At 37.2% G+C, this 12,019-nt stretch overlaps 1 protein-coding gene across 9 annotated transcripts in view; it reads left to right on the top strand.

Moving 5' to 3' along the window:
- The window catches only part of DLG2 (discs large MAGUK scaffold protein 2), a 1,377,464-nt gene that overhangs the window by 729,974 nt on the left and 635,471 nt on the right, over nt 1-12,019 (top strand). The window lies entirely within an intron of this gene.

Raw genomic sequence — 12,019 nt, 5'->3', positions numbered from 1 at the left:
GTGCAGGGCTTGAACTCATAAACTGCAAGATCAGGACCTGAGCTGAAATCAAGAGCCCAGCACTTAACCTATTAAGGCATCCAGGCACCACAAAAACTTGTCTTCCTTAATAGTAAAATTAACATTAAAATGTCTTCCTTTCAAGGTTATTTTAACTTTTAGATCAACTTATGGTGGTGCCTGACATATAGTAGATAGTTAACAGAAGGTGATGATGGTGGTAGTGGTGTGGTAGTAGTGGTAGTAATTAGTGTTATTAGCATTTTTGAGGGGTAATTTAGAGACTAGGGTGATAATTTCCAGCAGATGGTTAAAAATATTTTTGACTTTGTGGAAGAGACAGCATTATATTGACAGTAATAGAAGCTTTCCACATCCCCACGTAGAATGTAGCTTCCTGAGAGCAGAGGCTTCATTTTCTTTGCTGTTGTATTCCTAGGACCTAAGAACACACTACCATAGTACCTGGGAAATTTTAGTTATTCAAATATATTTTTCTCAACTAATTGGCATTTTAATAAGGATAGATTAAAATAAAGACATTTAGGGTGGAATATATGACATTAATAAAGATACCAAAGAGAGGAGTTGCTTTATATAAGCTTCAGCACAGGGCCACCTGGGTGGATCAGTTGGTTGGGCATCCACCCCTTGGTTTGGGCTCAGCTCATCATCTTCCAGTTAATGGGATCAAGCCTTGCATTGGGTTCCATGCTGTCAGCTGAGCACTTGGGATTCTCTCTTTCCTTGTCTCTCTCTGCCCCTTCCCTACTCGTTGCACTCTCTCTCTCTCTCTCAAAATAAATAAATAAACATCAGGGGAAAAAAAGAGATGACTAGTTAAGCTTCAGCATAATTACTTGACTCAAAAATATTTTTTGGAGATAAGAAGTAGGGTTTGTATCTAGAAAGGTAGATTGAGAATAGCTGGTGGGTGTTCTGAAGTATTCTTTAAGGACAGAGAAAAATTACTTAAAGCTACTTGTACAGCATAATTACATGATAAAAAACATTGCTTTTTAGAAAGATAACTCTCAATGGATACAAAGAATTGATTGATATTGAAAAATGATACAGGCAGAAATGTTTTTAGGAAATTATATTGTTGAACTTAAGAAAGCAATAGTTTAGGACTTGAAATGGGATGTTCATTAGGTATTGATAACAAATATAAAGGACACATAAGAAAAAGAGAATCCCCTTAACAGATACAGGGAATAGACTGGATGAAATGATGATTATAATTAGGCATGATTAGTTCTATCTCAAACTTATTAAGACTAGGGTGACACTAAGCATTTACTTAGAAAACGAAAGTTGAGTGAGGTTGTATAACAAAGAGGGGCAGACCTTGGCAAGTGCTCACATCTGACAAAAAGAAAGCGAACAGATAAACAGAGTGGGCAGAGCAGTAGAGAGGAAACCAGCAAGGATATCAACCACATGATAGAAGAAAAGTTGAGTTTCAAGTGGTGATCACTCCAGAGTGTCAAATACTGCTGGATAGCCAGAGAGGATGAAGACTGGGAAAAGATTATTGTATTCAAATGTGATAAAGTCTTTGTGGATCCTCTATTTTTGTATAATGGTGGAATACCAAGAAGATTGCAGATTGAGGAGAGAAATTGAGGATTAAGGACTGGGAGAATTGATATTCTGCCTTTCACTATAGTTGTATTATACCCAAGAGAAAGAGACAATATTCTTAGCTACCTGCTCACACTATCAGGTTTGGAAAGTCTCAACTTACAATTCAGCACTCACCTTGTTTTTGTTTCTCTAAATCTTTTGTCATATGCTTCGAGTTCTTGATTCTCTTGGACATTGCTTGTAGGTGACCAAGTGGTTTATATATAGGGATGATAAAATGAGGGAGGTAGCCTCGTATATCATAATGTCTTTTCAACCATTGATTGATTGTGTTCTTAATACCATTTACTGCTCTCAAAGAGCATGTTTTAACTTATAGAATAATTTAAACCTCCAAAAACAAAACAGTATTCATTAAGCTGGAGCAAAGTGAAAGCATTAAAATTACCTATTATTACTCCATTCAGCATGTGGTGAAAAACAAGGGAACAAAGCTGGGAAGAAATGTGCCATTTCCAAGTCAGAGGCAAATCCAGTTCTGAATTTACCAGGCACTATTTCCTCCTTCATTTCCTTCATTACTGAAGACTTTAATCAAGACAACATTATATATATATATATATAATAGATAATATAATACATATATACATATATACTTTTTATACTTTTTATAAATGTAAGAACCCTAGCTATTTTCCTTAATTTCTTTTCACAGAAATACCAGGAAACTTTATAATATTTTTAACAGATAATAAGGTATTTAATAATAATAATTTTTAAAAACCTATGGTTTCTCATTAAATGAGAAACACATAGTAATTATTGAATCTAAGATCACTTTTCTAGACCCAAAGTTCTGTGTTATAAAATCTTAATAACAAAGGCAGAGGAGATAACAAAACCAAAGGAAATTTTTTAAAGAATGGAATAGATTATAGGATACTGATTAATTTTTTTTTTCTATTTGGTGGATGCTATGATTTAGCAGTTCACTGAGCTCAGAAATTTAATTAAGATTAGAAGTTTTAACATGAAAACAGGGTTTACTGGTAGAATACATTCAGATGAATAATACAGTAGTGGTCTTAACCAAAATTAGAATCTTGACTAAGAATATCAATAATTATTTTTACTTCCTGTGTTTATTAAAAGTAAAAAGTACTCATGATGATTAGCCTCTTTTCAAAATGCATTTTTTAAAATGCTTCTCATTATAATTATAAAATGACCAGGTCCATACCTGTAGAGCTATGCTCTACATAGCTTAAAAAAATTGCTTACTAAGTGTTTAACCAATATTGACACTTACACAAGTGTGTATAACACATAAAAAGATGAATTCTAACAGCTTATAAATGGCAAAGCTGGGGGGCGCCTGGGTGGCTTAGTCTGTTAAGCGTCCGACTTTCGCTTAGGTCATGATCTCGCGGTTCGTGGGTTGGACCCCCGCGTCGGCCTCTGTGCTGACTGCCAGCTCAGAGCCCGGAGCCTGTTTCAGAGTCTGTGGCTCCCTCTCTCTCTGACCCTCCCCTGCTCACGCTGTCTCTCTCTCCTAGAAATAAATAAAACCTTAAAAAAAATTTAATAAATAAATAAATAAATAAATAAATAAATAAATGGCAAAGCTGGTATTGAATTCAAGACTTTGGGATCCCAGAATTGGAACTTTTTATTTCTGTGTGATAATTCCTCTTACTATAAATGGAGGGCACAATTTGAAGCAGTGGAGATAGTCTAGCAGAAGGAATATTACCTAAAGGAAGTAATGGACAGCTTAGGTGTGTGCCACTGTGTCTAATGATGTTCTTATTCTGATTAGAGCTTCATGTCAGTAGATGGTCTCTCACTTCTTCAATACATGATTATTTTTCATACATTCAGAAGATAAAGTCAAATGTGATGAAAAGAGGGAGATAATGGTTCTTTCTTTTACATTGAGGTGGAACAAAACTCCCTCATCTTGTTGCCCCTTTTTCAGAGAGAAAAAGCTATCTTTTATTTCTTCCAAAAGTCTCAGGGTCTTTGAGGAGAAGAAATGGGAAGGTTCTGATGGTGACAGTCTTGAATAGATCTAAGAAGAGCTGATGATACTACCATTTACTTTCCTCCCTGATGGAGAACCTTACAGGTTAAGGAGAAAGGACATGGCAGAGATAAATGGAGGTCAGACAGTAATCAGCTGGTGGGATTATAGGTTACCAATTGGGATCTTTGAAACAGAGAGTTATAGAAAAATCCATAATAAAGTTTCTCGGGTACACTTTGACCAAAATGACAAAGGAATATGACTAGAGAGTAAAGCCCTGATGCTAGGAGGTCAGAGCAGAGAGGAAACTCCAGGATCATTAGTCTGCATGAGAAAATTCAAGCACTGTGAACTTCTCAGGGCTACTCAGGGTGTTAAGCCACAGAATCAAGACTATAGTACAGGTCTTCTGACTTTAAGGACAATGCAGTCTCCAGCAGAGTACTCTGAAGAAGTGCTCCCATCCTGTTCCCTATTCCTTGGTAGGTCCATCTCTTTCCTACTCATTTTCACAAATACTTACCTGTGAACACACTCAGTTGATACCGCCTCCTCTATGAAGTCTTTTCTGACTCCCTCCAGGTACAGTCGCCTTGTCCCTCCTCTATGTCACCTCTGCTGCTATAGGCTACAGGCATCTACACAGCAGTCATATCACTGTGTTGCATGTTAGTATTCATCTCCCCCTACCAGAAAGAGTTCTTTGAGGTAGGAGCCATATCTCATCCATCTTTGCATCTCCGGGGCATATCATCAGGCCTAGCACATGAAGGGTTCTCAGTAAGTGTCAAATTATGTTTTAATTCATGTGTGAAGTATTTAAATTAGAAATTAGCAATGCATGTGCATAAAAAATTTCCTAGGTAGAGAGAAAAATACAAACCATATTTTATAGGAAAATAAAATATATGTTAGGGGCTCCCTATACTTACTTAAAGATGGAGAAGAGTTCAATGACTTTCAGTTTTCAGAATTCTCAGGTGACTTGGTTCTAGAGCTTTCTGGAGACAAACTATAAACAGGGCATGATGCCAGAAGCTACACTGGTGCAAAAATTAGTAAGACATCATTGGTATCCTCATGAGCATGGCTCTGTAAGGGATACAATGGGAACAACCATAGGAAAGTGAGTGCCAAGAGCAGAGTAATGTAAAGGTCAAGACAGGGAATGACAATGTTGAAAAGAAAATGCAGGAAGGAGCAGACTCAAGATTGGAGAAAAGTCTAGTTCAGGTAATTTTCTGATTGAAGGATGCAATGACCTGATGTGAGAGGAAAAGCTAAGATGATTCTTCTCCACAAGACAGTACATCTTAGCTGGGTTCAGGAAAGAGATGTTTAGGTTAAGAAAAAGGTTTTTAGTGAATTTTGTAGAAGAAACCAAGTTTGTTTGCTTATTAAAATATATTTTATATTACTGAGGAAATTAAACATTCAATAATTGATCATATAAGTCTTGTGAACCTTGTAGATTATTAATCCACAGTAGCTGTCACTACTGAAGCCTACTGTGTTCTGGGTAGTTAATGTGTGTAATCTCATTTATTGCTCTGAACAACTTCATGAAGAGAATTGTATGCTATTATAGCTAAATATAATTTCTTTATCACTTAAGATATGTGCCAAGTGTTTTACATGAATTATCTAATTTAACATTCACAATGGCCATTTTATTTTATTTTTTTCAGCATAATTCTGATATATATTTTTAATATAGTTTATTGTCAAGTTGGTTTCCATATAACACCCAGTGCTCATCCCAACAAGTGCCCTTCCCCATGCCAACAACCCCCTTCCCCTACCCCCCATCAGTCCTCAGTTTGTTCTCAGTATTCAAGAGTCTCTCATGGTTTGCCTCCCTCCCTCCCCCCAACTGTTTTTCCCCCTTCCCCTCCCCTATGGTCCTCTGTTAAGTTTCTCCAGTTCCACATGAGTGAAAACATATGGTATCTTTCTCTGCCTGACTTATTTCACTTAGGATAATACCCTTGAGTTCCATCCACGTTGCTACAAATGGCAGATTTCATTCTTTTTCACTGCCATGTAGTAGTCCATTGTATATATAAACTGCATTTTCTTGATCCATTCATCAGTTGATGGACACTTAGGCTCTTTCCATATTTGGCTATTAGCACATTCTTATCGATGTTTGTGATTGTCTTATGTATTTGGGTGTTTCTGAATTCAGTGCATAGACATTTATACTTGTTAGCTCTTCCTGATGGATAGACCCTGAAATTATTATATAATGCCCTTCTTTGCCTTTAAAATAAAAAATAAAGTCCAGTTTGTCTGATATAAATATGGCTACTCCAGCTTTCTTTTTGATGTCCAGTAGCATGATAGATGTTTTCCCATCTCCTCACTTTCAATCTGAATGTGTCCTCAGGACTAAAATGGGTCTCTTGTAGACAGAAAATAGATAGATCTCATTTTTTTAATCATTCTGCTACTCTGTCTTTTTGATTGGAGCCTTTAGTCCATTTACATTCAGTATTATTATAGAAAAATACAGGTTTAGAGTTATTGTGTTCTCTGTTAGATTCATGCTTGTAGTGGTGTCTCTGGGACTTTGTGTTCCTTGCAACATTTCCCTCATAGGATCTCTTGTAGGGCTGGTTTTGTGGTGATGAATTCCTCCATTTTTTTGTTGGGGGAAACCTTGATCTCTCCTCAATTCTGAATGATAGGCTTGCTAGATAAAGGCTTCTTGGCTGTATATTTTTCCTGTTCATCACACTGAAGATTTCCTGCCATTCCTTTCTGGCCTTCCAAGTGTCAGTAGATAGATCTGCTACTACCCTGATATATCTCCCTCTGTATGTTGTCCTTGTATTTATCCCTAACTGCTTTCAGAATGCTCTCTTTGTCCTTGTATTTTGCCAGTTTCACTATATGTCGTGCAGATCGATTCAGTTTACGTCTGTGGGGAGTTCTCTGTGCCTCTTGGATTTCAATATCTGTTTCCTTTCCCAGGTTGGGGAGGTTCTCAGGTATTATTTGTTCAAGTACACCTTCTGCTCCTTTCTCTCTTCTTCTTCTGGAATTCCTATGATATGGATATTCTTCCTTTTGATTGTATCGCTCAGCTTTCGAACTCTCCTTTCATGTTCCTGGACCAATTTCTCTCTCTTTTTCTCGGCTTCCTCTTTCTCTATAATTGTATCTTCTAATTCACGTATGTTTTCTGCCTTTTCAATCCATGCAGTAGCCAACGCCTCCATTTTATTTTGTGTTGCATTTTTTAGTTCATCAGTATTTGCAACAATAATGGCTCAGATGTCATCCAAGCCCTTTTGAAGCCCAGCGAGTAATTTTATGAGTATTATTCTAAATTCTTGTTCAGTTATGTTGCTTAGATCGGTTTTGAGCAGTTCTCTAGCTGTTATTTCTCCCTCGAATTTCTTTAGAGGAGAGTTCTTCCGTTTCATCATTTTGGCTAGCTTTCTTTCTCGTTAGTTTTAAAAGCTTGTAATGTGTTCTGCCCCTGTGAGTGCTGCTATATTAATATTAAAGGAGGCTCATACACTGTCCAGGGCCTGGCCGTTCAGGAAGTGTTCTTTGAAGGGTGTCCCTTGGTCTCTCTTGTGACTTTGGTTTTATTTTATTTCTCTACTCATAGTGATGTTTTGAACTCTCCACCATGTGCACTTTAGGTTTGTTCCTTGAAGTAGCCTGTGCCACAGGCGCAGAGGAGGCGGGTTGTCTCCTGTGCCTCATGCCCAGCCGTGCTCCAAGCTCTCACTCTGTGCGTTGTTAATGATGCCACCCAACTTGCAATCCCACAAGCCAAGGCACTTCAGGGCAGGGGACTGGTTCCTCCTGATGCCGACCACGCCCCTGGGGTACCACCTAACCCGCAGGGAACTTCCACTGTCCAGTGCCAGACTCAGGCCACCAGTCCAAGGAAAGCCCCACAGTTAGAGGTGGGCTATCTCTCCAAAAGCCCTGCTTCTCCGCGAGCGCAGATGGGAGACAATGGCCATTTTAGAGAGTACTTGTTAGTACCATTCTATATGGGGGAATTAAGGGTTAGAGAGAGCAAGGAAATTGGCTACATTCGCATATCTCATTAATATTGGAACCAGGATTAAGATACGTGTCTTTTTCTTCCCCCAGTCTTGAAATCATGATCTTACCTACTGAACATAATAGAATGTATGTAGGAGATTCAAGTGTAGGAAGCCATAAAGTGTTGTGACATGTTTGCTGTAATAGATTCTCCAAAGGAAAGAGAAATAAACATTGGCAATGTACTATGAAAGAAGAATGCAAACAAGTGTGTGTGTGTGTGTGTGTGTGTGTGTGTGTGTGTGTGTGTGTCTAGACTTGCTAGGATATCTGATTATCTGATGATGGTTGTGACTCTGAGGAAGGGCTCTTGAGGAGAGCTGATTTCAAAGGTAAGGATGTCTAAGCTGGGAATCTGGAAAGGCCTAGGTCCCGTAGGGATTGGATTTTCATCTGTAGCCACACTCTTTTATTGAGAGCATCAAATTTTACCCACCCAAAAAATTGCATTTACTGATTCATTGATTTTTCTATTTTCTCATTCACATGGTCACTGAGCCTCTGTGTAGTAGGCACTGTGTTGTATGCTGCAGCTGCAGATGAAGCAGAGTGACTGGGGCTCTGTCTTACTCTGGGAGTGGCCAGAGGGCATGAAAACCAGATGCCCTAGTCTCCATGATCATCACATTCTCTACCCAAACAGCAGCTTTATATATAAAACCATGATACACAGAGATGAATCTTGCTTATTATGAGTCTTGCTTATTATGTATAATTACTTTTAATTAAGGACAGAATTAGTTCATCATCTATCACATATCCTACTAAGAAATCAGATCTATACATACAGCAAATAGACCTTACATGTGGCAAGAGAGGAGCTGTGGTTCTAGCCCACCTCTGTATTTTATTGGCTATCACACTTCTTTTAGGCTTTAGTATTTTTGTTGCCACTTTAAGGACTGTGTGTTTATTGAGAATAGGGACCATATCTTAAATCTCTATGTTTTTCCAATACATGTCACACCACCTGGCACATGACACATGCTCAATGGTTTTTTATTGAGTGGAACTATGTTTAGTTTTAGGAAGCCAACACTTCAATATTACTCTATTAGCACTTTTTATAATATGTGATATGGGGTTGTATAAAACTTTATTTACCCTAGATTTTAATATGTGTTAGCTTTAATGAAATTGTACATGCGGCAAAGAACAAAATAATTGGAGAAATCACTTCTTAAGATTCAAATTAAATAGCATTAAAATGTAGAATCGTTCATGTGTGTTATTCAAGAAAGACCTCTTTTCAGAAGATTAAAAAAAAAAACACCTCAGTTAAATTATTTGATCATCTGGGCAGGTAGTTGAAGTAGCATTGAAGGGGGAAAAAGGCAGTGAGATAGCATTCAAAGTTTATGAAATTATAACTTTATATACCAAGTTTGAATTCGAATGGGTCACTCTCTTCTGTATGATGCCAAGAAGGCTACATGCCCGGAACAGTTAGGACAAAGTGTGGCATCAGTTTGATTTTCTAGCCCCCATAGAAACCTACCAGCTGTCACCACAGAACCTTTAAGTTCAGGAAAATCAAGTATCTGAAGGAAAACAGATTTTTCAGAATTGGGAAATTGCCTCTATATCTACAAAAGTGCCAGTCCTCTCACTTTCCTAGTCTTCAAGGTGAGGGGAGACTGTAAGTGATGGTCAGTGCCAGAACCCAATCTATGTAGCTGTCCAGGCCCTGAACTATCAGGTATATAAAACATTACCTGGGTGCTTAAATATCACTGGAAGTATTACAGGTCAAGAACAATAACAACAAAAAATGCATGTGACAGAGCTCTTTCCAGGAAGAGAGTTTTATGAATTCAAAGACATATATTGGTAAACTGAGAGGGAGACCACCAAAGCAAATTATAACACTGGATTGTCTGTAAATCCCCCAGAGGATAATGGGAAGCCATACACAGCATAGGTTTTTTGTTTGTTTGTTTTGTTTTGTTTTCTGGGAATACATAAAATTATGGATAGGGGAAAATTACTGTTTATACCTCTTGTCTCTTTACCAAGCAATCACTCCTCTAAATGTGGAAAAAAATATTCAAAAATATTGTGTTGGTGTACTCATTTTAAAAGTCACTAAATTCACAAATGTCACAACCCATTCTTATGTACCTCTGATTAGAATGGAGGTACACTTAGTTGTGCTTTCTGTCCTTTCCCCTAAGTTCTTTGTAAAGGAAAATTGTGGGATTTCTTGTATCTGGTGTCTTGAAGCAGAACATCGATCACACTTTTCTAGTAATGAGAGAATAGACACTAAGACCTCTTAAATGGCTATCCTGAACTCCCATACTGGCTCTTATGATAACATTCTTAAATGTTCTCCATTCATTGTGGAAATATTGCCTCAGCTCTTCTAAACACGTTTCATTCCTTTATAATTTCACTAAATCCTTTTATAGTCATAGGATGTTTTTCTGCTTTTTTAAAAAGTAGTTGAAACACAGTGTTACATTATTTCAGGCGTACAACATAATAATTCAACAACTCTGTGTATTGCGATGCTCACCACAGGTGTAGCTACCATCTGTCACCGTACAGTGCTATCATAACACCTTTGACTGTATTCCCTATGCTGTAACTTTATCCCCATAACTTATTCATTTCATAACTGGAAGCTTGTATCTCCCACTTCCCTTTACCCATTGTTCCCATCCTTCCCCATTCCTTTTCTCTGGCAGCCATCAGTCCATTGTCTGTATTTATATCTCTGATTCTTCTTTCTGTTTGTTAATTCATTTGTTTTGATTTTTAGATTTCACATGTGAGTGAAATCATATGGTATTCTTTTAAAAGCAGGTTGACATCCCAATCCAGGTGGCATCATCTTTTCTTATGAAGACATTGTGGATACTAGTGAATTAAACAAATTGCATTACTTTCTTGGGTTGAAAACTGAAGAACCGTAGAGTCTTTAAGCCTCCAATAGTTCGTCCCGCTGACCAGGGAACTTGTGAATAGCAAATAGGATATGAATCTATAGTGCATGTAAGAACTAAAGTCAGCATGTATGATCACAGAATTGTTAGGCAAAGATTCGGGTGGACTGAGTGACTAGACACTGTTATGCCACTAAACGATTTTTTGTCTTTTAAGCACTTCCTAACAGAATTTCTTTCAGCCTGAGCCTTTAGATTTTATTATCAGAGGCTTGTTTTCCTTTCTTTGAAGTTGCTTTTTTTGTCTTCTCACTTTGCAGCACTTTGATAATGTGAAGGGCTTCACTCTAGAGAAGTCATTGAAGCAAAGAAAAGCTTCACAGAGCCTTACTGAGAGAATTAAAACATATCACATTAATTCAGCCTTCCCTTTCTGTCTTCCATCAACTAAAGAAAGTTATAAAGAAAACAAACAAACAAAAAAAGAATTAATATGGAAACACACACATCCACAGAGTTGGAGTTTTATTTTGTACTTTTGCACATGAAGAGCAAAAACCTCCATAAAGCTGCTAAAGCTTTCTAACATCATCAAGTCTTCTACAATGAGTCATTAACTTGCTGAAGCCCAGAAAATCAAATTTGGTTTAAGGCTGTTTGATAATGTAGTAACACAGTAAAATGTGATTCACCAATTAGCTCATGTAATTAGAAAATCAACAACATGTTCTAAGTGGCTGGTGGACACACATAAGTAAAGTCTATTGTCGTTCTTTATAGTTACTGATTGTAGTTATAATCACACCTTCAGCTGATGACACTGCCTCCAAATTCCTTATGGAAAAGAATCCACAAATCAGATTCTTTTGTGTTTACAAATCAGACACATAAATTAATACTTAGTTCAGTCAGTCATTCTGTCACTCCTTTTTTTTTTTCTTTTTCAGTTTTTTTTTTTTTCTTTCCTTCATCAATTCTCTCTTGCCAGGCTCTGTTAACCAGTAGCACATCTGGTCCTTGTCTTTACCGAGCTCTCAGTCTACAAGAATTAGGTTAAACTCTTCTAAGAAAAGAAAAGTCAACTGTGTAAAGCCCTGCCAAAATAATGGCTTAAAATGATAGTAGTTAAAAATTAGTCTTTCTAGATGATCCCTAAATACTAATGATGTTACCAAGCTACATGTAAGATTTTTTCTAATGCAGAGGTTTATGCCTGGTTGAAAAGGACTCTGTGATGAGAATGGCAATTAAATATCTGTTAGATTATTTTAAAGCAGCTCTTCATCTATTCTGTATACACACCTGTTGATACCTAAGGGCTATATTATACATTGCTATGTTTAAGTATTTCTCTTTGTAAATTCGTGTCAATGTAAGCAATGTAAGGTTATTTAGATGTTGTTAAAACTTTCTCACTAAGCGTTAAAAAAACTAAAAAAAAAAA

This window comes from Crocuta crocuta, unplaced genomic scaffold, assembly GCF_008692635.1.
Source record: "Crocuta crocuta isolate KB4526 unplaced genomic scaffold, BGI_CrCroc_1.0 scaffold332, whole genome shotgun sequence".
Taxonomy (NCBI): Eukaryota; Metazoa; Chordata; class Mammalia; order Carnivora; family Hyaenidae; genus Crocuta; species Crocuta crocuta.
The sequence above is the reverse complement of the archived record's forward strand: the minus strand, read 5'-3'. Positions and strand labels throughout refer to the sequence as shown.